Source organism: Tachyglossus aculeatus, chromosome 22 (genome assembly GCF_015852505.1).
Source record: "Tachyglossus aculeatus isolate mTacAcu1 chromosome 22, mTacAcu1.pri, whole genome shotgun sequence".
Classification (NCBI taxonomy): domain Eukaryota; kingdom Metazoa; phylum Chordata; class Mammalia; order Monotremata; family Tachyglossidae; genus Tachyglossus; species Tachyglossus aculeatus.
Window position 1 is genome coordinate 6,554,402 of NC_052087.1, and position 26,445 is coordinate 6,580,846.

Consider the following 26,445-nt stretch of genomic DNA (forward strand, 5'->3'; position numbering starts at 1 on the left):
AGCGCTTACTGTGTGCAGAGCACTGTACTAAGCGCTTGGGAAGTACAAGTCGGCGACATATAGAGACGGTCCCTACCCAACAGCGGGCTCACGGTCTAGAAGGGGGAGACAGACAACAAAACAAAACACGTAGACAGGTGTCAAGATCGTCAGAACAAATAGAATTATAGCTATAATGCACATCATTAACAAAATAAATAAAATAGTAAATATGTACAAGCAAAATAGAGTAATAAATCTGTACAAATATAGACAAGTGCTGTGGGGAGGGGAAGGAGGTAGGGCGGGGGGGGATGGGGAGGGGGAGTTACATTGTACTCTCCCAAGCGCTTAGTACAGTGCCCTGCATACAGTAAGCGCTCAATAAATACGATTGACTGACTGACCAAAATGTGATGGTGACAGAATTCCTGGCTCCAATCCCCAAATTCCAATTCAAAAACTGAGGTGTCTAGTGAACCCCCCCCTTTCTTATTTACTTCTTGCCCATTCATGGAGGCTTGATAGAGAAGCAGCGTGGCTCAGTGGTGAGAGCCCCGGCTTTGGAGTCAGAGGTCATGGGTTCAAATCCCGGCTCCGCCAACTGTCAGCTGGGTGACTTTGGGCAAGTCACTTCACTTCTCTGGGCCTCAGTTCCCTCATCTGGAAAACGGGGATGAAGACTGTGAGCCCCACCTGGGACAACCTGATCACCTTGTATCGCCCCCAGCGCTTAGAACAGTGCTTGGCACATAGTAAGCGCTTAATAAATGCCATCATTATTATTATTATTGTTCACCCAACTCAATCAATCAATCAGTGGTATTTGATTGGTCTCCAAAGTCACTTAACTTCTCTGAGCCTCAGTTACCTCATCTGTAAAATGGGGATGAAGACTGTGAGCCCCCCGTGGGACAACCCGATCACCTTGTAACCTCCCCAGCACTTCGAACAGTGCTTTGCACATAGTAAGCGCTTAATAAATGCCATCATTATTATTATTATTGTTCACCCAACTCAATCAATCAATCAGTGGTATTTGATTGGTCTCCAAAGTCACTTAACTTCTCTGAGCCTCAGTTACCTCATCTGTAAAATGGGGATGAAGACTGTGAGCCCCACGTGGGACAACCTGATCACCTTGTATCGCCCCCAGCGCTTAGAACAGTGCTTTGCACATAGTAAGCGCTTAATAAATGCCATCATTATTATTATTATTATTGTTCACCCAACTCAATCAATCAATCAGTGGTATTTGATTGGTCTCCAAAGTCACTTAACTTCTCTGAGCCTCAGTTCCCTCATCTGTAAAATGGGGATGAAGACTGTGAGCCCCACGTGGGACAACCTGATCACCTTGTATCGCCCCCAGCGCTTAGAACAGTGCTTTGCACATAGCGCTTAAGAAATGCCATTATTATGATTATTATTATTATTACACAGTCTGGGAGAACCTGAGAATAGTTGTCTCGATTATTTGCTCAACAGAATTGTACGGGGCAAGATTCGAGTAGCTCCGAATCTAGCACTAGGCCATTCAGAGAGACAGCCTGGCCTAGTGGAAAGAGTACGGGCCTCGGAGACAGAAGGACCTGAGTTCGAATCCTGACCCTGGCACTTGTCGGCTGTGTGAGCTTGGCCAAGTCACTTCAATTCCTCCGTGCCTCAGTTCCCTCCTCTGTAAAATGGGAATTAAGACAGTGAACCCCATGTGGGACATGGACTGGGTCCAATCTGATTAGCTTGTATCTCTCCCAGTGCTTAGTAATAATAATAATAATAATAATAATAATAATAATGGCATTTGTTAAGCGCTTACTACGTGCAAAGCACTGTTCTAAGTGCTGGGGGATTACAAGGTGATCAGGTTGTCCCACATGGGGCTCACAGTCTTAATCCCCATTTTACAGATGAGGTAACTGAGGCTCCGAGAAGTGAAGTGACTTGCCCGAGGTCACACAGCAGACATGTGGCGGAGTCGGGATTCAAACCCGTGACCTCTGGCTCCAAAGCCCGGGCTCTTTCCACTGAGCCACGCTAGTACACTGGCACTGTTTTGTTGTTTTGTTGTCTGTCTCCCCCTTCTAGACTGTGAGCCCGCTGTTGGGTAGGGACCGTCCCTATATGTTGCCAACTTGTACTTTCCAAGCGCTTAGTACAGTGCTCTGCACACAGTAAGCGCTCAATTTGAGAAGCAGCGTGACTCAGTGGAAAGAGCCCGGGCTTTGGAGTCAGAGGTCATGGGTTCAAATCCCGGCTCTGCCAATTGTCAGCTGTGTGACTTTGGGTGAGTCACTTCACTCCTCTGTGCCTCAGTTCCCTCATCTGTAAAATGGGGATGAAGACTGTGAGCCCCCCGTGGGACAACCTGATCACCTTGTAACCTCCCCGGCGCTTAGAACAGTGCTTTGCACATAGTAAGCGCTTAATAAATGCCATCATTATTATAAAATGGGGATTGAGACTGTGAGACCCACGTGGGACAACCTGATCACCTTGTATCTACCTCAGTGCTTAGACCAGTGTTTGACACATAGTACACGCTTAAGAAATACCATAATTATTATTATGATGATATCAGGGACCACCTGATCACCTTGTAACCTCCTCAGTGCTTAGAACAGTGTTTTGCACATAGTAAGCGCTTAATAAATGCCATTAAAAAAAATAAAAAAAATACGATTGAATGAATGAATGAATGACTGGTACATAAGTGCTTAACAGGCACTTATAATCAACCAATCAATTGTATTTATTGAGCGTTTATTGTGTGCAGAGCACTGTACTAAGCGCTTGCACTGTACTAAGCGCTTAAAACCTATAAAAACCTAATATTTATTAAGTACCTATTGGGTGCAGAGACTGTGAGCCCACTGCTGGGTAGGGACCGTCTCTACATGTTGCCAACTTGGACTTCCCAAGCGCTTAGTACAGCGCTCTGCACACAGTAAGCGCTCAATAAATACGACTGATTGATCGATTGATTGCAGGGCACCGTGCTAAGCTCTGGGAGACAACACAAGGGGGAGAATTGCCAATTTGTACTTCCCAAACGCTTAGCACAGCGCTCTGCACACAGTAAGCGCTCAATAAATACGACTGATTGATCGATTGATTGCAGGGCACCGTACTCAGCTCTGGGAGACAACACAAGGGGGAGAATTGCCAATTTGTACTTCCCAAGCGCTTAGTACAGCGCTCTGCACATAGTAAGCGCTCAATAAATATGATTGATGATGATGATGATGATGATGATATGGTCTCTGGACCCCAAAGGAGCTCGCTGGCTAAAAGTAGGGAAAAGGTGTTGGTGACAGAAACGTAAGGAAAGATGAAACTGGTACTTCCCAAGCGCTTAGTACAGTGCTCTGCACGCAGTAAGCGCTCAATAAATACGATTGATGATGATGAAACGGTAAAAATAAAGGCACAACAGAAAAGACAAGGACAGTGACAGGGTGACTGAGACAGTGATGGGGACAGAGCAATGGAGCGGGGTTCCTTGCGGCTCGGGGACCAACGGTCACAGACGCAGGCAGCCTCATATCGCTACCATCTCATCGCCCTTACCAGGCAGATGGGATCATCATCATCATCATCAATCGTATTTATTGAGCGCTTACTATGTGCAGAGCACTGTACCAAGCGCTTGGGAAGTCCAAGTTGGCAACATCTAGAGACGGTCCCCACCCAACAGTGGGCTCACAGTCTAAAAGCGGGGAGACAGAGAACAAAACCAAGCGTACTAGCAAAATAAAATAAATAGAATAGATATGGACAGTAAAATAAAGAAATAAATAAATAGATTTATTTAGATGGGATGGTCCACTGAGGCAGCCCAAAGGGCTGGGCAACTTTTCTCCCGTGCTCCAGGCCTTTAGGGGAGGGGACCAATGGCATCTCGTCCACAGCACCTGTATATATGTATATATGGTCGTACATATTTATTACTCTGTTTATTTATTTATTTATTTCTTTATTTTACTTGTACATTTCTATCCTATTTATTTTATTTTGTTGGTATGTTTGGTTCTGTTCTCTGTCTCCCCCTTTTAGACTGTGAGCCCACTGTTGGGTAGGGACCGTCTCTATGTGTTGCCAATTTGTACTTCCCAAGCGCTTAGTACAGTGCTCTGCACATAGTCAGCGCTCAATAAATACGATTGATTGATTGATTGATTGATTGATGCTCCCGGCATTTCTTCTCCTTTAAATACTAAAGTAGCATTAACGTTAGTATGATTGCTGCAGCGGGCAAGCACGATGCCCGGCGTAGTGGATGCAGCACAGGCCTAGGAGCCAGAAGGTGGTGGGTTCTGGTCCCGGCTCCGCCCCTGCTTTGCCGGGTGACACTGGGCAAGTCACTTCACTTCTCTGTGCCTCAGTTACCTCATCTGTACAATGGGGATTGAGACGGTAAGCCCCACCGTGGGACTGGGACTGTGTCCAACTCCAACTGTGGAGTTGGGGATTAAAATGGGGATTGAGACCGTGAGCCCCACATGGGACTGGGTCCAACTGGGTCCAACATCCACCAAAGCGCTTAGTACAGTGTTGGCACACTCCCTCTCCCCCTCACCCCCCCATCCCCCCATCTTACTTCCTTCCCTTCCCCGCAGCACCTGTATATATGTATATATGTTTGTGCATATTTGTTACTCTATTTATTTATTTTACTTGTACATATCTACTCTATTTTATTTTGTTAGTATGTTTGGTTTTGTTCTCCGTCTCCCCCTTTTAGACTGTGAGCCCACTGTTGGGTAGAGACTGTCTCTATATGTTGCCAACTTGTACTTCCCAAGCGCTTAGTACAGTGCTCTGCACACAGTAAGTGCTCAATAAATACGATTGATGATGATATTTATTTATTTATTTTACTTGTACATATCTATTCTATTTATTTTATTTTGTTAGTATGTTTGGTTTTGTTCTCTGTCTCCCCCTTCTAGATTGTGAGCCCACTGTTGGGTGGGGACTGTCTCTATATGTTGCCAACTTGGACTTCCCAAGTGCTTAGTACAGTGCTCTGCACACAGTAAGCGCTCAATAAATACGACTGATTGCTTGATTGATAGTAAGTGCTTAACAAATACCATCATTATCATTATTAGTAGTAGTAGTATTATTATATTATAATATAATTATATTATTATAATAATTTTATACTATATTATTATATCATAATATATTATTATAAAATAATATTATATTATGATAATATTATTATATTATAATATAATTATAATAATATAATAATGATAATATAGGAGGAGGAGGAGGAGGAGGAGGAATATTACAATACCCCCGTGTCCTGACAAAATGCATCTTCCAAAAGGGCCAACCTTGTTACTAATAAGCCAGATTACAGTGTTGAATTCTCCACCGTTTGCATTATACTCTTTCCAACCTCAGGAATTTAGGCTAGTAAATCTCTACTCATAAGGATCAATAGGTTATAGAAAGCAGGATACTCTGGACCAGAGCCAATTTTCAGGTGCGATTCTTTGAAGATAATGTGTAGTAACTGGATAGAAACATACATTCCACAAATACAGAAACTGAACCCCAGCAAAGGACAAAGTTATCCATCAAAGGAGCCAATTTCATTTCTCTAGAATCCTCCAAAGTTATGTATTCAACGCTTTGCCTGCCAAGCTATGTAAAGATAGACCCCTCTCAATCCCTTACCTCCCACCAGCTAAACACTGAAATTCGTTGAATATTATGATATTTTGAGTCCTCTTTCATAATTTGGTCTAAATTTTATACTGCCTTTTCAAGTAATTTTAAGTGAGTTCAATTCTCCTAGTGTTTAGTTTATTTTTATGCAGTGAGAGGGGCATTTCCCCTTTGAGAGGGGCATTTCCTTCAAATCATTAGGGCCCACTTAATGCATTCAGCGGCTTTTTGGAGTTTAAAGATAAAATCTGAATATCAATTACACAGTTCATTTATTCACTTGTATTTATTGAGTGCTTACTGTCTTACTGACTTTAGTGATAGATGTTGGGTAGGGACTGTCTCTATATGTTGCCAATTTGTACTTCCCAAGCGCTTAGTACAGTGCTCTGCACATAGTAAGCGCTCAATAAATATGATTGATGATGATGTTAGACAACAATAACAAAAACTGTGCCATTTATTAAGTGCTTTCTATGTGACCAGCACTTTGCTAAGCACTGGGACAGATACAGTGCAATCAGATCGGACAGTCTCTGGCCCACGCTGGGCTCACAGTCTAAAAGGGAGGGAGTACAGGTGTTTAATCCCCCTTTTACAGATGAGAAAATGGAGACACAGAGAAGTTAAGTGACTTGCCCTAGGTCACACAGCAGGCAAGTGGTGGAGCCAGGACTCCTGACACCAGCTCTTCCTCTAGACTATGCTGCTTCTCTAATTCTTTCCCCATCGTGTGCACGTAAGGACGGAGCCTTGCTACACTTTGCATTTGCTATAAGCTTGGAACCATTTTCAATTTAATCTCCTGTTCCAATTTTTTTTTACAGTTAGCCATCCTATTTCCGATTGCTTCAGGACAGGTTAGTCTATATGCTGCCCACCAATGTGCCCCATTGTCTAAAGATTGTTTTATCATACCCTAAAATGCTTCTTTTGCTTATTTATGGTCCCCACACTTCAACTCATCACATCCCAATTATTTGGGTGTCTTCACTCTCATATCTTCTACTCAAACATCCCATTCCCTGAAAGTGGGATACGATAAATACGGCTTCAATATCGGTAGACTGGTAGAAACGCCTCCATCGGCACTCACTGTTTGCCACACAAAACTAAGTAGGATATGTAGGTGACGACAATGAAACTGTTCGAAGAAATTCACTGGTGCCTGTGGTAAATCCAAGCTTTACCACTGTAAAGATCAGGTATCAGACATTGTACATAAACTGCTGTAATGTACTAAAAGGCTCCCTGACAGCAGAAGGAAATAATGATCCTCTCCGAATGCCTAATTTGCCATCAGTAACCCTGGGCCCAGGATAATTAGATACAATTTTTACCTCAAGCACTACCTTAAAATATTCTGTCAAAGAAGAAGGTACATGTGAGGTAAGCAACTTTTTTGAAATAGCCGCAGTTGATCTAATGATCACAAAATTTAACCTTTCAGTGAAATGTTCAGAAGTATTTTTAACTTCATCTTTAGAAAATCAGTCTTTGATGAAAATTTTCTCTAGCTCTCCAATTTACTTGCCTACCGAGAAATCTTCAAAGCAAATTCTCTTGGCCCAGGCTGCTGCTAAACAAAATGCTTCATTTATCGAATTTTAAACCAGGTGATTTTCAAAAATGAATGTTAAAACTGTTCCAGAAACTATCAAAATCAAGTTGGTCTAAAAACCACCCATATCTATCTCTTAACTATTACATTTCAAGAAGCTGTTTGAACAAAAATGCAAGATTACAATCTTGCTTTTCACAAGACATGATATATAACTAGGTATATGTGCATGTGCTAATCATTGACCACTAACATCTGCGACATTCGAAACTGCATATCAAATTAATTCAAAACTGACGTGTCTATATCAACACTTCAGCTCAATGAAAGTCACAATCTTGGTTTCAAAAGACTAATATCAGTGGCATTTACGGAATGCCTGAGTGTGAAGTTCAATATTAAGTCGTTTAGAACAGTACAAGCAAGATATACAATCACCGCCCTCCAGGCACTTACACGTGAAGGAGAGAGACTGACAGACAAAAATTAATTACAAACACTGGGAGGAGGAAGGAAAACAAAGATGAAACTTTGGGAGGAATGAATCAGGGTAAACTTGAATAAAAGATTGAATACACAATTAAATATGAACGTATAATAATGATTGTATTTGTTAAGCACTAGTGCCAAGCACTGTTCTAAGTGCTAGGGTAGATAATCAGGTTGTCCCACGAGGGGCTCACAGTCATAATCCCCATTTTACGGATGAGGCAACTGAGGCGCAGAGATTTTGCGTGACTTGCCCGAAGTCACACAGTTGACAGGTGGCGGAGCTGGGATTAGAACCCACGGTCCCAAGCTCGTGCGCTTTCCAAGCAAATCACTTAACTTCTCTGTGCTTCAGTTACCTCATTATATGAGGTAAATATATATATATCATATTATTACATTATTATATATATTATATACTCAATAAATATTATTATATACTATTATTATACTGTGAAGGTAGAATATATGGGTTGTAGGGGGGAGATGAGTGGAACGCTTATCCCCTAGCACTCACCTGGGTTCTTGTTCCGACTCTACCGTCCGGAGCTATGCCATCAGCGGAGAAAGTTTCTGACTGAAGAAGCCCCTGGGCACGCAAGGGGTCAGACCCCGAAGGAATCCAGAAAAATGGGTGACAAAGACCACAGTGGCTATTAAGCCCGGCGGCTACCAAGGTTATGCCACTACAACACAGTACCAGCACTATGCTGTGGTCATTTCAGCCAGAAACAGGTCCTGGATGTTAAAACACATTCGCAGGCGCTTCCCTATGTGCAGAACCCTGCTTGTCTTGTTTATTGCGGTCTGAGAAAATGAGAATGGAACCGCACTAGTTCGATAATTAATCGATCGTTGGCACCTACTGAGTGCTTACTGGGGGCAGAGCACTGTACTAAGCACTCGGAAGAGAACTATACAGAGTGGGTGGACATGATCCCTGCCCTTAGGGAGCTTAGAATTCCTTCAGAAAGAACTGAGGTTCACGCATCGTTCCCGATTTGTGTATATTTGTACATATTTCTCTATTTTATTAATGATGTGTATATAGGTATAATTCTATTTTGATGGTATGGACACCCATAGTACCAGCACTATGCTGTGGTCATTTCAGCCAGAAACAGGTCCTGGATGTTAAAAACATTCGCATGTGCTCACATATGTGCAGAACCCTGCTTGTCTTGTTTATTGCAGTCTGAGAAAATGAGAATGGAACCGCACTAGTTCGATAATCAATCGATCGTTGGCACCTACTGAGTGCTTACTGGGGGCAGAGCACTGTACTAAGCACTCGGAAGAGTACAATACAGAGTGGGTAGACATGATCCCTGCCCTTAGGGAGCTTAGAATTCCTTCAGAAAGAACTGAGGTTTACGCATTGTTCCCGATTTGTGTATATTTGTACATATTTCTCTATTTTATTAATGATGTGTATATAGGTATAATTCTATTTTGATGGTATGGACACCCATAGTACCAGCACTATGCTGTGGTCATTTCAGCCAGAAACAGGTCCTGGATGTTAAAAACATTCGCATGTGCTCACATATGTGCAGAACCCTGCTTGTCTTGTTTATTGCAGTCTGAGAAAATGAGAATGGAACCGCACTAGTTCGATAATCAATCGATCACTGGCATCTACTGAGTGCTTACTGGGGGCAGAGCACTGTACTAAGCACTCGGAAGAGAACAATACAGAGTGGGTGGACATGATCCCTGCCCTTAAGGAGCTTAGAATTCCTTCAGAAAGAACTGAGGTTCACGCATCGTTCCCGATTTGTGTATATTTGTACATATTTCTCTATTTTATTAATGATGTGTATATAGCTATAATTCTATTTTGATGGTATGGACACCCATAGTACCAGCACTATGCTGTGGTCATTTCAGCCAGAAACAGGTCCTGGATGTTAAAAACATTCGCATGTGCTCACATATGTGCAGAACCCTGCTTGTCTTGTTTATTGCAGTCTGAGAAAATGAGAATGGAACCGCACTAGTTCGATAATCAATCGATCGTTGGCACCTACTGAGTGCTTACTGGGGGCAGAGCACTGTACTAAGCACTCGGAAGAGAACAATACAGAGTGGGTGGACATGATCCCTGCCCTTAAGGAGCTTAGAATTCCTTCAGAAAGAACTGAGGTTCACGCATCGTTCCCGATTTGTGTATATTTGTACATATTTCTCTATTTTATTAATGATGTGTATATAGCTATAATTCTATTTTGATGGTATGGACACCCATAGTACCAGCACTATGCTGTGGTCATTTCAGCCAGAAACAGGTCCTGGATGTTAAAAACATTCGCAGGCGCTTCCCTATGTGCAGAACCCTGCTTGTCTTGTTTATTGCGGTCTGAGAAAATGAGAATGGAACCGCACTAGTTCGATAATCAATCGATCGTTGGCACCTACTGAGTGCTTACTGGGGGCAGAGCACTGTACTAAGCACTCGGAAGAGAACAATACAGAGTGGGTAGACATGATCCCTGCCCTTAGGGAGCTTAGAATTCCTTCAGAAAGAACTGAGGTTCACGCATCGTTCCCGATTTGTGTATATTTGTACATATTTCTCTATTTTATTAATGATGTGTATATAGCTATAATTCTATTTTGATGGTATGGACACCCATAGTACCAGCACTATGCTGTGGTCATTTCAGCCAGAAACAGGTCCTGGATGTTAAAAACATTCGCAGGCGCTTCCCTATGTGCAGAACCCTGCTTGTCTTGTTTATTGCGGTCTGAGAAAATGAGAATGGAACCGCACTAGTTCGATAATCAATCGATCGTTGGCACCTACTGAGTGCTTACTGGGGGCAGAGCACTGTACTAAGCACTCGGAAGAGAACAATACAGAGTGGGTGGACATGATCCCTGCCCTTAAGGAGCTTAGAATTCCTTCAGAAAGAACTGAGGTTCACACATATGTATATATTTGTACATATTTATTACTCTATTTTATTAATGATGTGTATATAGCTATAATTCTATTTTGATGGTATGGACACCCATCTACTTGTTCCATTTGATATGTATATATGTCACCTGTATATATGTTTGTACATATTTATTCCTCTATTTATTTATTTATTTATTTTGCTTGTACATATCTATTCTATTTATTTTATTTTGTTAGTGTGTTCGGTTTTGTTCTCTGTCTCCCCCTTTTAGACTGCGAGCCCACTGTTGGGTAGGGACCGTCTCTATATGTTGCCAATTTGTACTTCCCAAGCGCTTAGTACAGTGCTCTGCACACAGTAAGTGCTCAATAAATACGATTGATGATGATGATGAGAAACTCCATCATTAGCGTGAAGCAATGTTACATCTACCAAACCCTGTGCTCTGCACACAGTAAGCGCTCAATAAATACGATTGATGATGATGATGAGAAACTCCATCATTAGCGTGAAGCAATGTTACATCTACCAAACCCTAACACGGATCAAACTGCAAGAAGGGTGGCATATGCTAAACTCCATGAGGGAAGGGATTATGTTTATTAATTTTAATGAACTCTCCCAAAGTGTTTATTATAGTGCTCTGCTTCCAGTAGGTGCTCCATAAAAACTACTGATTGATCAGCTATTTCCCTTACTTGCCTACGCACTTTTATCTAGTCAGGGGAGCCTCATCTTCTTCCAATCAATCACTCAATCAATCGTATTTATTGACCGCTTACTGTGTGCAGAGCACTGTACTAAGCGCTTGGGAAGTACAAGTTGGCAATCAATCAATCAATCGTATTTATTGAGCGCTTACTGTGTGCAGGGCACTGTACTAAGCGCTTGGGAAGTACAAGTTGGCAACATATAGAGACGGTCCCTACCCAACAGTGGGCTCACAGTCTAGAAGAGAGACCAAATAGGACTGTTGGTGGCCCAGGGAGAAAGAGATCAGGGATTTCCCTGATTCCAGACTGTGCTGCTACAGGCTCTGTTAATGATGGTGTTTGGTACACACTTACTATGTGCCAAACACTGTTCTAAGCACTGGGACAGATGATAATAATAGTAATAATAATAATGGCATTTATTAAGCGCTTACTATGTGCAAAGCACTGTTCCAAGCGATGGGGAGGTTACAAGGTTGTCCCACGGGAGGCTCACAGTCTTAACCCCTGTTTTACAGATGAGGCAACTGAGGCCCAGAGAAGACAGTCCCTACCCAACAGTGGGCTCACAGTCTAAAAGGGGGAGACAGAGAACAAAACCAAACGTACTAAGAAAATAAAATAAATAGAATAGATATGTACAAGTACAATAAATAAATAGAGTAATAAATATGTACATACATATATACAGGTGCTGTGAGGAAGGGAAGGAGGTAAGATGGGGGATGGAGAGGGGGACGAGGGGGAGGGGAAGGAAACTTCTCAAGACTCACTTTTCAAGATCCCCTCTCCAAGGAGGAGGAGCCTGCTTCCTTCTCCCTGCCCAATGCCTCTTTCTCACCATTCCACTTCCCCTATCCCTCTTTTTCCCTTCCTTTGAAACCCACATCATCCACCTCTACCACCAACTTGTTACTCCATCCATGGTCATGTACCACCCCAACTTTCTGAACCATTCTAAAGAGAAGCAGCGTGGCTCAGTGGAAAGATCACAGGTTTGGAGTCAGAGGTCAAGGGTTCAAACCCTGGCTCCGTTTGGGCAAGTCACTTCACTTCTCTGGGCCTCCGTTTCCTCCTCTGTAAAATGGGGATTAAGACTGTGAGCCCCCCCGTGGGACAACCTGATCACCATGTAGCCTGCCCAGCACTTAGAACAGTGCTTTGCACATAGTACGTGTCTAATAAATGCCATCATGATTATTATTATTATCAATCAATCGTATTTATTGAGCGCTTACTGTGTGCAGAGCACTGTACTAAGCGCTTGGGAAGTACAAGTTGGCAACATATAGAGGCAGTCCCTACCCAACAGTGGGTTCACAGTCTAAAAGGGGGAGACAGAGAACAAAACCAAACATACTAACAAAATAAAATAAATAGAATAGATATGTACAAGTAAAATAAATAGAGTAATAAATATGTACAAACATATATATATAAAACAATAGCTAGAACAGAAGATAAACAAGAAGATCTTGGAGTGTAATAATTAATAACAATGGCTAGAACAGAAGATAAACAAGAAGATCCTGGAATGTAATAATTAATAACAGTGGCTAGAACAGAAGATAAACAAGAAGATCTTGGAATGTAATAATAACAATGGCTAGAACAGAAGATCAACAAGAAGATCTTGGAATGTAATAATTAATAACAATGGCTAGAACAGAAGATAAACAAGAAGATCTTGGAATGTAATAATAACAATGGCTAGAACAGAAGATCAACAAGAAGATCTTGGAATGTAATAATTAATAACAATGGCTAGAACAGAAGATAAACAAGAAGATCTTGGAATGTAATAATTAGTAACAATGGCTAGAACAGAAGATAAACAAGAAGATCTTGGAATGTAATAATAACAATGGCTAGAACAGAAGATCAACAAGAAGATCTTGGAATGTAATAATTAATAACAATGGCTAGAACAGAAGATCAACAAGAAGATCTTGGAATGTAATAATAACAATGGCTAAAACAGAAGATCAACAAGAAGATCTTGGAATGTAATAATTAATAACAATGGCTAGAACAGAAGATAAACAAGAAGATCTTGGAATGTAATAATTAGTAACAATGGCTAGAACAGAAGATAAACAAGAAGATCTTGGAATGTAATAATAACAATGGCTAGAACAGAAGATCAACAAGAAGATCTTGGAATGTAATAATTAATAACAATGGCTAGAACAGAAGATAAACAAGAAGATCTTGGAATGTAATAATTAATAACAATGGCTAGAACAGAAGATAAACAAGAAGATCTTGGAATGTAATAATTAATAACAATGGCTAGAACAGAAGATAAACAAGATGATCTTGGAATGTAAAAATTAATAACAATGGCTAGAACAGAAGATAAACAAGATGATCTTGGAATGTAAAAATTAATAACAATGGCTAGAACAGAAGTTAAACAAGAAGATCTTGGAATGCAGTCAATCCACCCAGAACAATGAGGAGAATAGATGGGTAGCAGGATACCCAAGCAGCTGCTTGGGGTAGACTGGAGCATATAGGGAGGAATGGGGGGAGAAACCAGACGGGGAATGTGTCCGTTTATTGTTACATCCCTTACATTCCTTCTTTCTCCATCCTTACATTGATCCTTGGTTGCTTTAATAGCCACATGAGTGTTCCCGATAACGCTTCCGCCGCCCAGTTCCTCTCACTCCTCATAGCCGCTGACCTCCTGCTCCGCCCCACCATCTCTACTAACTGTAAAATCCCTACCCTCCTCAACTCTGAAATCCCTCTATCCAACCACATCATCAACCTGTCTTCTCTCCTGTATGTCCTTTCCTCTCAAATCTGCCCTGTGCCCCCCTAGAGATCTCTGATCTTCTGACCCACACCAATTTTCTCAAGTTGGGCCCCATTTAGTCTCCCTACCCAAACTTCCTTCCCTTGACAAAAGCAAACCGATGCCCTCAACACCATCCTCTCTACTGAACTCAGTTCATACTCATTCCCCTCTCCTTTCACCGACCTCCTACCGCTAACCCTGGATCACCGCTACGATCTGCTCCCTTCGATCCTGTACGCAAGCTGCAGGGTGCTGCTAGTAGAAATCCAGCTATCAGGATGACCTCAACCAGAGAAGCAGCGTGGCTCAGTGGAAAGAGCCCGGGCTTTGGAGTCAGAGGCCGTGGGTTCGAATCCCGGCTCTGCCAATTGTCAGCTGTGTGACTTTGGGCAAGTCATCTCTGGGCCTCAGTTACCTCATCTGTAAAATGGGGATTAAGACTGTGAGCCCCACGTGGGACAACCTGATCACCTTGTATCCCCCCAGCACTTAGAACAGTGTTTTGCACACAGTAAGCACTTAACAAATACCATCATTATTATTATTATCTGAAATTCATACTCGCCTGCCCCTCCTCCCAGCAACATTATTTCCCCATCTTTATCGAACTCCCAAACCCACTGCCTTCCACAGTCAGGCATCTAACTCCTTCCCCAAACCTCCTAGGTAAACTACGATTTGACATCTGTATTCAAGGGGAGCCAAATCCTCAAAAACAGATTGTGAAATTCTATTCAGCAGTTTGACTTTATTTTGGGCTTTTTTCATTAGAGAACTAACTTCACGGACTCTTACGTATCTTAACATATTCAGCATTCTAATCCTAGTGGGCCACAAATGTGTAAGATGGTCCACTCCACTTGCATTACAGAATGGCCAGAGAAACCTGGTTTAAGTGTGTGAAATTAAGACTCTGGTGACTCTCAGATAATTATCTTCAATTTGATTGACAGGTAAAAGAAACCCTGAAATATAATCTTCTTTCCTTTAAAATTAAGCTATTCATTCTTTATTTTGCTTCTTTTTCGCTCTCCCTTCTGAGTCTTTGTCTTCTTCTCCAAACTACCACTTTGACTGGGTATATTTTCTTTATTCAGACCCTCTTATTTCTGCCAGTCTTTCCCTCCTCTCCATTAACGGATTTCTTTCCCCACCCCTTCGGTTTTTCTCTAATTCTCTTCCCTTTAAGTGTCCACAACTTTTTCCCCTTCTCTCCCTATGACATTCCATTTTAATAACTCAGTCACACCCAAAGCAGAAAACGATATCAAATGCCTCCTTCCCTAATGAGGACAGACTGATCCAAAATAAATATTTCAGATCTGATCAATTATAAATCCTTATGGGCCAGACGCTCACCCCAAGTTGTACCTATTTGAGACGTGCAAACATCTATCAGGACATGAGAAGATTGCCACTTTATAATGCAAAATGTCCGGAAGATTGATCAACCCGGTAAGTGTTCGATTGCACTTTTTAATCTAAAAATATTTTCTGTCAGTAACCGTTTTTGTGCCGAGCATTTTCATGCACCTAGAAGCCTGGAGCGTCTGCGGCGATTCTAAAATCAAAGAATGAATAGTAACATCCAAAATCTGAGGATAATCCCAATTCACAACCATCATTCCGTTCAGAGTAGAAAAACTGTCTTCCCTGAGCTATGGAATTTTTGGTAAGCGTTCTAGAAATGAAATTTGAAGATTACAAACCAGTTACTGTTTCCTTTAAGAATAAAGCTGATTAGGGTGAAGCAATTTAGCGCTAATGAAAAAGGCTTTAATAAAAGAAAAGGTGTCAGATGTCTCTCCCAAAGCCCCGCACAGACCCGAAATCTGAAGACTAGCCCGGATCCTGCTGGGCCTGGCCCAGTACCGGCTGTAGCTTGGAAAACACTCCGCCCACCATGCTGCGGTCCCCCCCTCAACCCCCCACCCAAAACCAGAGGTTACTGGGGACCATCTGGACCCAACCAAGCTGGCATTGTGACAACGCAACCTCATTTGGAGGCTCTCAGACATAGTCTACGTTAGTTCCCTGCCTATACACCCTAAAGTCATCGGAAAAAAACCCAAAAAATCTAGGTACCAAAATACACGCTTACTGGATACTAGAGGAAATTCCCAATAGGCATCCAATGGTCCTCGACCCGGCGCCTACTTCCACCCGCTTTTGTTCCTTTCAACGTCCCTCCCCTGATACGAGTTCCTTCCTTCCTTCATTCAACCGTATTTATCGAGCGCTGTTCACTAAGCGCTCGGGAAGTACGAATCGGCAAAATACAGAGACAGTCCCTACCCAATAGAGGTTAGGCTAGGGGAGACGGTTGGTCTCGGGGAAACGTTTAGGCTAGGGAAAAAGGATAGCGGTTCTTGACCTGGTCTTTCTACTTCCTCATCATCATCATCAATCGTATTTATTGAGCGCTTACTGTGTGCAGAGCACTGTACTAAGCGCTTGGGAAGTACAAATTGGCAACATCTAGAGACAGTCCCTACCCAACAGTGGGCTCACAGTCTAAAAGGGGGAGACAGAGAACAAAACCAAACATACTAACAAAATAAAATAAATAGAATAGATATGTACAAATAAAATAAATAAATAAATAAATAGAGTAAAAAAAAAAATATGTACAAAGTGCTCTTTCCACAGCGAGACTCCACAGCTCCTCTCTCCCTTAATTGTCAAGCTGATACATCCAGGCTCCCCCAGATCTTCTTACCCTTGGCTGGATTTTTCCCTTCTCCTCCCGCCTCCCGCTTTGCCCTCGTGCTACAGACAAACTTTCTGAGCCCATCAACACCTGGGACTCACGTCAGAGCCAACAACCGCACGCACACTGGCCTAGATATGGATGATTTCTAGATTGTGTGTGTGTGTGCACTCACATGCAGTTCCTGTATTAGAGGGAAGTTTCAGTAAACTCCGAAAGTTGGCCGAGAAACACTTTCACTGCCACTGTACCCTCTATCATCATCATCATCAATCGTATTTATTGAGCGCTTACTATGTGCAGAGCACTGTACTAAGCACTTGGGAAGTACAAATTGGCAACATATAGAGACAGTCCCTATCCAACAGTGGGCTCACAGTCTAAAAGGGGGAGACAGAGAATAAAACCAAACATACTAACAAAATAAAATAAATAGAATAGATACGTACAAAATAAATAAATAAATAGAGTAATAAATATGTACAAACATATATACATATATACAGGTGCTGTGGGGAAGGGAAGGAGGTAAGATGGGGGGGAATCTAAGTGCTTAGTAAAGCGCTCTGCCCACAGTAAGCGTTCAACAAATCCGACTGAATTCATTCATTCATTCATTCAATTGCATTTATTGAGCGCTTACTGTGTGCAGAGCACTGGACTAAGCGCTTGGGAAGTACACGTTGGCAACATATAGAGACGGTCCCTACCCAATAGCGGGCTCACAGTCTAGAAGGGGGAGACAGACAACAAAACAAAACATATTAACAAAATAAAATAAATAGAATAAATACGTACAAGTAAAATAGAGTAATAAATATGTACAATAGGGACCGTCTCTATAAGCTGCTAAGTTGTACCTCCCAAGCGCTTAGTCCAGTGCTCTGCACACTGTAAGCGCTCAATAAATACAACTGAATGAATGACTGAATACAGGGAGTCTTAATCCTGAGTCAAGTTATCGTGACACAGTAGTTATCTACAAAGTCTTGCTGGCTTGGGGTCTACGACTGATTTGGGCTAATCAAAACAATCCTCTCACCAATTCTTCTTGTTATCATTATAGTTAATTAAGATGTATTGAGGTTTTAATGATGTGAGAATTATAGACAGCTGTTTGGGCACCACAGGTCTTGTAGCAAACATAATTTAACAAGCAAGGTGGAGCAGAAACTGAAAAAAAAAATTTCTGAGTTCTTTTCACAAGCAAACAACTATTAGTGGGAAATTAGTTGCCTCCAAATCCCAAAGCCAAGGTTTTGGCAGTCAGCTGATCTCAAACCAGTTCAGATAAGACAGACAAAAAGTACTTTACAATGAGAGGACTGATGAGCGCTAATATGTTGTCCGTGTTCCAGCGCTTGCTGAGGCAGATGATCAGCAGTGACACTGACTATGGAAATAATTCATTAATTTTCGTAAGAGCTAATTTAGACTACTTCAATTGAAATCTGATGCACGTATGTATTACTTTTCCATTTTTATTTGATTTTAGAATTAGCTCAAACTATTTTTAAAACATCAAATATTTGTATTTGTAAACATGAGTTTTAAAAACACAGTCATATTTTTAAAAAAATCATTTTCAGCTAAGTAATTATGGTGACAAATGAGAAGAAGGCATAAATGATCAAAATGACTTGGAGACAACCTCATTTATTTTACTGAAATATTCAACTTGAGCAGTAGGTACTGGAACCCAGCAAATGGTTTTTAGTAGTTCAAGTCTGAATGAATTCCTTTTTTCGTTTAGTTAACCTGGGTATAATGACTATTGAAAAGCATGGCAATGTTTGGATAAAATATCTGTGTTAATGTGAATTCTTCAATTTTAAGATCTATATCTCTTGCTCTGTGAACATACATGTGCATATGCATATATACCTGCACTAGATTCTGCACTTTCCCAATCTTTCACAGACTTAAATTGAACATTAAATTAAACATTCCTTCTACTTGTTATTGGCTAAATGAAGACATTACACTTGCAGACTCATCCTGTTCTGGCTAGTGCAAAGGGTCAGGAAAATGAAGCCGTCTTCTTTACGGTCATAATCCCTGACCCATGCTGTTAGATATTTAGAACATCTCAAGAAGCAAGCTACCTTGCTTCAGCTCACAGTATGTACACCGCAGGAAACTGAATTACAAGACTATGAGCCTTACCTAGGCAGGTGACTAAACGGCAAATCTAATTTGATGACTATAAAACTTTCATCAGCACCGTCGAATATCATCACCTACCCAGAAATGATAAAGCAAAAGCTTTTACACATAGCTGATTCCGGTAAGATTATAGAGAGGAAGGATGGTGAGGAGATCTCTAATTCTCTTCTCAGTGCATATCCCAGAGCAAAGTATGAATGAGAAGAGCCGAATATACCAAAAGATGTCTGATAAAACACGTTTTGTTTTTCCTGATTTTGATCTATTCTTACGTTTCCTGATTTCAAGTCAATATCTGATCCAGAAGGGGACCAATTCAATTCTCACTGTACGTCTATTTGATGGCCCAGGGCACAGATGGTGATCCTGGTGAGCTTCTAATTTAAATTGCCCGTATAGTGAAATCAACAGTCACAATTATCGTTGAGACTTGTTTCTCCTCCTGAGCAGTGTGAGAATTTTTCCATTTGAAGTTCAGACAACTGCGAGAATGCCTTATGAATATATTCAGGCTATGACAGATCTTTAATAAGCAAGGTTGCTGCATTACGTTCTTTTACCACGGAAACAAAAATGTCAATAGTATTTATCAGCAATATGTTAAGTCTTCCATTTTTATAATAGTGGACTAAATCCGTTGTTATAAATTCCAATAAATGAAGTGAAATAACAAAATGTATGAAATTGTAAACTGTTCATTATCACTTTCCACCAGTGTTTGGCTTAGATACCTAAATCTTAACCAAAATGATATCAAAAATAGAACTTGTCTTCTACTTCTTTAAGGGCAACAGCAAAAGATGCTTGGAGTCATCATCATCATCATCAATCGTATTTATTGAGCGCTTACTATGTGCAGAGCACTGTACTAAGCGCTTGGGAAGTACAAACTGGCAACATATGAACAGTCCTTCTGTCCTCTTTGTCAGATGTCACTAAACTACATTTTAAATGTATTAAATGCTATTATTTTTTTTTTAATTTGTTGACGGTATCAAAAACTCAAAGTTTCAGGGACTGCACATGGGAGCAAAGATGATGGCAGAAATGAATCTATCAAAAGTACTTATTGAGGTCTGGGTGCAGAGCAGTCAGCCAGTCAGTCGTATTTATTGAGCTCTTACTGTGTGCAGAGCACTGTACCAAAAGTGCTTGGGAGAGTACAACAGACACATTCTCTGCCCGCAACGAGCTTAGAGTCTAGAGGGGGAAACAGACATTATTATTATCAAGTGCCATTGAGTCGTTTCCGATTCCTAGCGACTCTATGGATATATTTTCCCTGGAACGTCCTGTCTTCTGCCCTAATCCATAAGCTTTCTAACGGTACTTCCATTATCGTTGTTATGGTTTTTATTCCTCTAGCTGCCCATCTGACTCCTCCACGTTTTCCCTGGATTTTTCCTAGCATTAGTGTCTTCTCCAGAGAACTAGTCCTCCTGATTATGTGTCCAAAATATGCTTATCTAAGTCGAGTCATTTGGCCTTCCAAAGACCACTTTGGCTTAATTTGCTCCAAAATCCATTTATTTGTTTTTCAGGCAGTCCACGGTATTCGCAAAAGCCTTCTCCAACACTACATTTCAAAAGAATCAATGCTCCTTCTATCCTGTTTTTTCACTGTCCAGCTTTCGGATCCATACATTGTCAATGGAAACACCATAGAATTGACGATTTGTATTTTTGTGGCAACTGTTACGTCAGTACATTTCACAACAAACATTAAGATTATATAAATAAATGACTTTACTACTCACTTGGGAAAGTACATTTCAACTGAGCTGGTAGACAGGTTCCCCTCCCACAATGCGCTTACAGTCTGGAGGGGGACACAGATATTAATATAAATGATTTATAACATACAGATTACAGATATGTACATGAGTGCTGTGGGGTTGAGGGTGGGGTGAATACCAAATACCCAAAGGTCACAGATCCAAATTCAGAGAAAACATAAAAGGGATTATGTAAAACACGTAAAAATCAAGACACGACACTTCTTGTGTTTGCAAGTATGGGGGAGAATTATTTCGTAAACACAGGGCAAGCTGAAAGTCCTAGGCAGCTATTATATATGGCAAATATTATTTAGAGCATATAAATATGTTTCTCATATTTACGTGAGTTACCACAAATGCTAGAAATGGCCTCTTAAGCTTGTAGCCCCTTCTATAAATCTTATTTGGCTTCTTAACGCATGAACCAATTCAATTAGAGGTATACTTCACCTGACCACACTATAACCCCATGAACACTTGTTCACATCTGAATTTACTTACATTCTACAAAATAATGGTGTCACACTTGCTGACGGTCTTTTCTTAGGTCATTAGCGGATACCTTAAATTTCAGAAGCCCTTTATGCTATTTTCAGTATTTGCTGAAACAATGGTTTTGAGAATAAGGCAGTTTTATTTTTTGGATAGGAGCACAGGGATTCCCTACCACTAAATCCACTAGATTTATTACCATATATTTTGTAGTTACATTTCACTATTTGTTTAAATGTGTGCTGTCTTGTCCCTAGGTTTCTACTATTTGGTCCCAGCATTACTTCTTTAGGTATCTGTTTCTCAAATTGTGGTCTGAAACCCTGGTAATTGGGAAGAAATGGCACCCTTTGCTCCAGACAGCTTTCCCTTTGCCTTCAGTTTTTTCCTTGGAGCGCTTCAGTGCTGTTGTCCTTCTAAAAATGGCATGCTGGAGGAAGAAAGGTACTTGGGGAATTGGCCCTGGACCTGTTATCAATGAATCATATAATCATATAGTACAGGGATTTGCACATAATAAGTGCTCAATAAATACGATCGATTGATTATTGAGAACTTACTGTGTGCAGAGCACTGTACTAAACACTTAGGAGAGTACAATATAACAGACACATTCCACGCCCGCCACAGGTTTACAGCCAAGTGGGGCAGATAGACATTAATATAAATGAATAAATTACGGCTATGTACATAAGTGATGTGGGGCTGAGGAAGGGGTAAATAAAGGGTGTAAAACCAACTGCAAAGGCAATGCTGAAGGGAGAGAGAAGAGGAAATGAGGGCTTAATCACGGAAGTCCTCTTAGAGGAGACGTACTTTTAAAAAAGGCTTTGAAGGTGGGGAGAGTGATTGTCTGTCAGCCACCTACTTTACTGAAACGATCAAAGCTATCAGGCATCATCTTCCTAAAGTCTCCCCTGCTCCTCCCCAGTCCCTCCCAACTATCTTGTATCTACCCCAGCACTTAACACAGTGCTTGGCACATAGTACCGCAACACAAGCACTTAACAAGTAGCACGGTTATTAATATTCAGACTTGTCTGCTGTGTAACCTTGGACAGTTTAACTTCTCTGTGCCTCAGTTGCTACATCTGTAAAACGGGGCTTAGATACCTGCTTTTCCTTCCCCTTTTTCTGGGAGCCACTTGTGGATCAGGGACTCACTTTTATCATACCCACCACCTTTCCCGTCCCAGATATAATCTTTGACACCTCACAATCTTTCAACTCTCACATCTATATTCTGCCGGTTATTCCTCCAAAAAACTTCCTCAATCCACCTCTTCCTCTGTATCCCGGCTACCTTTCTGACCCAAGTGCTCTTCTTGGCCGAACTGGAGCATTATAGCATTCTCCTTAATTATCTTCCTGTCTCCAATCTCTACTCTCGCATCATCATCAATGGTATGTACAAATAATCAATAATAATTGTGGCATTTCTTCAGCGCTTACTACATGTCGGGCACTGTTCTAAGCACTGGAGTGGATACAAGCAAATAGGGTTGGAAACAGTCCCTATTCCACATGGGACTCAAAATCTTAACCCCCGTTTTACAGAGGTAACTAGAGGCGCAGGGAAGTGCCTTGCTCAAGAATCACACAGTAGGCATGTGGCGGGGCCGGGATTAGAACCCAGATCCTTCTGACTCCCAGGACCGAGCTCTATCACGCTGCTTACTATGTGCAGAGCACTGTACTAAGCGCTAACATGTCCCCACCATGTTAACCTTTTCACTGTGCTTTCTTCTCATCTCTGTTTCCAATCCTTTATTCAAGCCCTTCCTGCTGCGGCAATTCCTTCCCTCCTCCTTCACATCAGATGGCCCTGGTTCTCCCTTTCTTCAACGCCCTCCTGAAAACCCACCTCCTCCAGGAAGCATTTTTCAATTAAGCTCCTCCATCCAGTGCTCTGGCCATTAGCCCTTTATTCACTCACCTATCTTTAATAATAATAATAATAATGGCATTTATTAAGCACTTACTATGTGCAAAGCACTGTTCTAAGCGCTGGGGAGGTTACAAGGTGATCAGGTTGTCCCACGGTGGGGGGGCTCATGGCCTTAATCCCCATTTTACAGATGAGGTAACTGAGGCCCAGAGAAGTTAAGTGACTTGCCCAAAGTCACATAGCTGACAACTGGCAGAGCCGGGATTTGAACCCATGACCTCTGACTCCAAAGCTCGGGCTCTTTTCCACTGAGCCACGCTGCTTCTCTATCTTTAACATTTAAGGTATTCTCATTTTACAATAATTTTTTACACCTATGTATCCTCCCATACTTCTAGAGTCAGCTAGAGTGGTTCATTCATTCATTCAACTGTATTTATTGAGTGCTTACTGTGTGCAGAGCACTGTACTAAGTGCTTGGGAAGGACAAGTCGGCAACATATAGACGGTCCCCACCCAACAATGGGCTCCCAGTCTAGAAGGGGGAGACAGACAACACAACATGTAGACAGGTATCAAAACCGTCAGAAGAAATAGAATTATAGCTATACGCACATCATTAATAAAAATACAGTAGTAAATATGTTCAAGTAAAATAAATAGAGTAATAAATCTGTCCAAATACATACAAGTGCTGTGGGGAGGGGAAGGAGGTAGGGTGGGGGGCGATGGGGAGGGGAGGAGGAGAGAAAAAAGGGGGTTCAGTGTGGGAAGGCCTCCTGGAGGAGGTGAGCTCTCAGTAGGGCTTTGAAGGGAGGAGGAGAGCTAGTTTGGTGGATGGGCAGAGGGAGGGCATTCCGGGCCAGGGGGATGACGTGGGTCGGGGGTCGATGGCGGGACAGGCGAGAACGAGGTACGGTGAGGAGATTAGCGGCGGAGGAGCGGAGGGTGCGGGCTGCGATGGAGAAGGAGAGAAGGGAGGTGAGGTAGGAGGGGGCGAGGGGATGGACAGCCTTGAAGCCCAGGGTGAGGAGTTTTTGTTTGATTCGTAGGTTGACAGGCAACCACTGGAGATTTCTGAGGGAAGTGACATGCCCAGAGCGCTTCTGTACAAAGATAATTCGGGCAGCAGAGCGAAGTATAGATTGAAGTGGGGAGAGACAGGAGGATGGGAGATCAGAGAGGAGACTGATGCAGTCATCCAGTTGGGCTAGGATGAGAGACTGAACCAGCAAGGAAGCGGTTTGGATGGAGAGGAAAGGGTGATGCTGTGGAGGTGAGACCGGTAGGTTTTAACTATTTGTGAATGGCTTAGTTCTGTCAGTCACCTCCCTTGGATGGTAAACTCTTTGAGGGTAGGGCTTATTCAATTATATCAATGGCACTTATTGAGCACTACGTGCACAGCACTGTAATAAGCACTTGGGAGGGTACAACGCAACAGAATTAGCAGACACGTTCACTGCCGTAACGAGTTTACAGTCTATAAAGGGAGATGGACGTTAATATGTTATATAACATTGTCCAGAGCTCTGCAGCCAAGTAGATGCTTAATAAACACTAGTGATTAATAGGCACACACCCTCCCCATACCACAATAGTCTCCGAAGAAGAAAGATTATGCCAGAAAGGTATTAGTGGGTCAAATGAATTATCCTTCGGCACAATCACTTGCCTCTGACAATGGCAAAACAGTGCTTGGGGGAACAGAATCATTGCCTTCCTTTCCACCCAATCACTGGAATTCGAGTGCTTACTATCAATCAACCAATCAATCGTATTTATTGAGCGCTTACTGTGTGCAGAACACTGTACTAAGCGCTTGGGAAGTACAAGCTGCCAACATATAGAGACGGTCCCTACCCAACAGTGGGCTCACAGTCTAGAAGGGGGAGACAGAGAACAAAACCAAACATACTAACAAAATAAAATAGATAGGTACAAGTAAAATAAATATGTACAAACATATATACAGGTGCTGTGGGGAAGGGGAGGAGGTAAGATGGGGGGATGGAGAGGGGGACGAGGGGGAGAGGAAGGAAGGGGCTCTACTATGTGTAGAGCGCTGTACTATGTGCTTGGAAGAGTACCAAAGGATTGACAGACACACTCCCTGCCCACAACGAGCCTGCAAGGTAAAGGATGTTTAGGAATGTACCATTATATGTCTTATTTTCCCTGTAGTAACTATACTTTGGGATCTTCCCTCAATTAATTTATCCAAAACTTACCACGTCTAAGCAACTTCTTCTCGAAGAATTAACGTCCATCTTCAAGGCAATGAAGTCAGCAATATAAAAATAAATTAAGTACAAAAAATTGGGTGAGTTCCTCAACATTTTCACACTCTGGAGAACCTCAACTTCCTCTCGAAGAATTAATGTCCATCTTCAAGGCAATGAAGTCAGCAATATAGAAATAAATTAAGTACAAAAAATTGGGTGAGTTCTTCAACATTTTCATACTCTGGATAACCTCAACTTCCTCTCGAAGAATTAATGTCCATCTTCAAGGCAATGAAGTCAGTAATATAAAAATAAATTCAGTACAAAAAATTGGGTAAGTTCCTCAGCATTTTCATACTCTGGAGAACCTCAACTATTAATAGATTTCATTCACCAAAGGGGAAATCAGCCCATCAGTGGGAAGAATCATAAGAAAGCGTCATTTAAAAAAAATTAAAAACAACACAGCTTCATGTTCATTAGCCCTAGACCTGCTCCTTTTTTCAAATAAGAGTCCACTTTTTAAAACTGGTCATATGGGAGGGTTGGCAAAAAAAAAAAAATTCTGAAGCAGAACTATAAATGATCAGTTTTCACGCCTCGTAATTTACATTCTGAAGCAGTTCACAAATGATTAAGGCAGAAAACGCACACTAAAAATATCAATTAGGGAAGAGGGCTACAAAGGTGCTTTTGGCTGTTTGCGGCTTTTACTAACGAAAGGACAATCAGACGACATGGTTTGTCCGAATGACGCTTGTCACTCATTTGGCTGGTGATGAAAGCGTTTTTCCAAGTGGTCCAGAGAGACTAGTTTGGGAAAACGTCTCCCGATGGGATCGACAAAGCGGCATGGTGCGGTCTTTGCTCCGTTTTCGATGCGGTTTAAACGGGGCCGGGGCCCGAAATCAGTTGTTTGGCACCGGGGGTCATCGCCAATCTCGATTCAGGAGCAAAGAAAGCCTGGTCTCCCCTGGTCCTTTCAATCCATCTCTCAATTCAGCGCATACTAAATGCCCAGTGCTGTACTAAGCGCTTGGGAGAGCACAA

The 26,445-nt window shown here is 41.8% G+C and overlaps 1 protein-coding gene across 1 annotated transcript in view; it reads right to left on the reverse strand.

Moving 5' to 3' along the window:
- IMMP1L (inner mitochondrial membrane peptidase subunit 1) overlaps window positions 1-25,458 on the reverse strand; it is a 93,237-nt gene extending 67,779 nt beyond the window's left edge. Inside the window, exon 1 of the mRNA XM_038764822.1 lies at window positions 25,402-25,458. The gene's annotated coding sequence lies outside the window, so the exon portion shown is untranslated. The remainder of the gene's footprint in view (window positions 1-25,401) is intronic.
- Window positions 25,459-26,445: the final 987 nt, after the last annotated feature.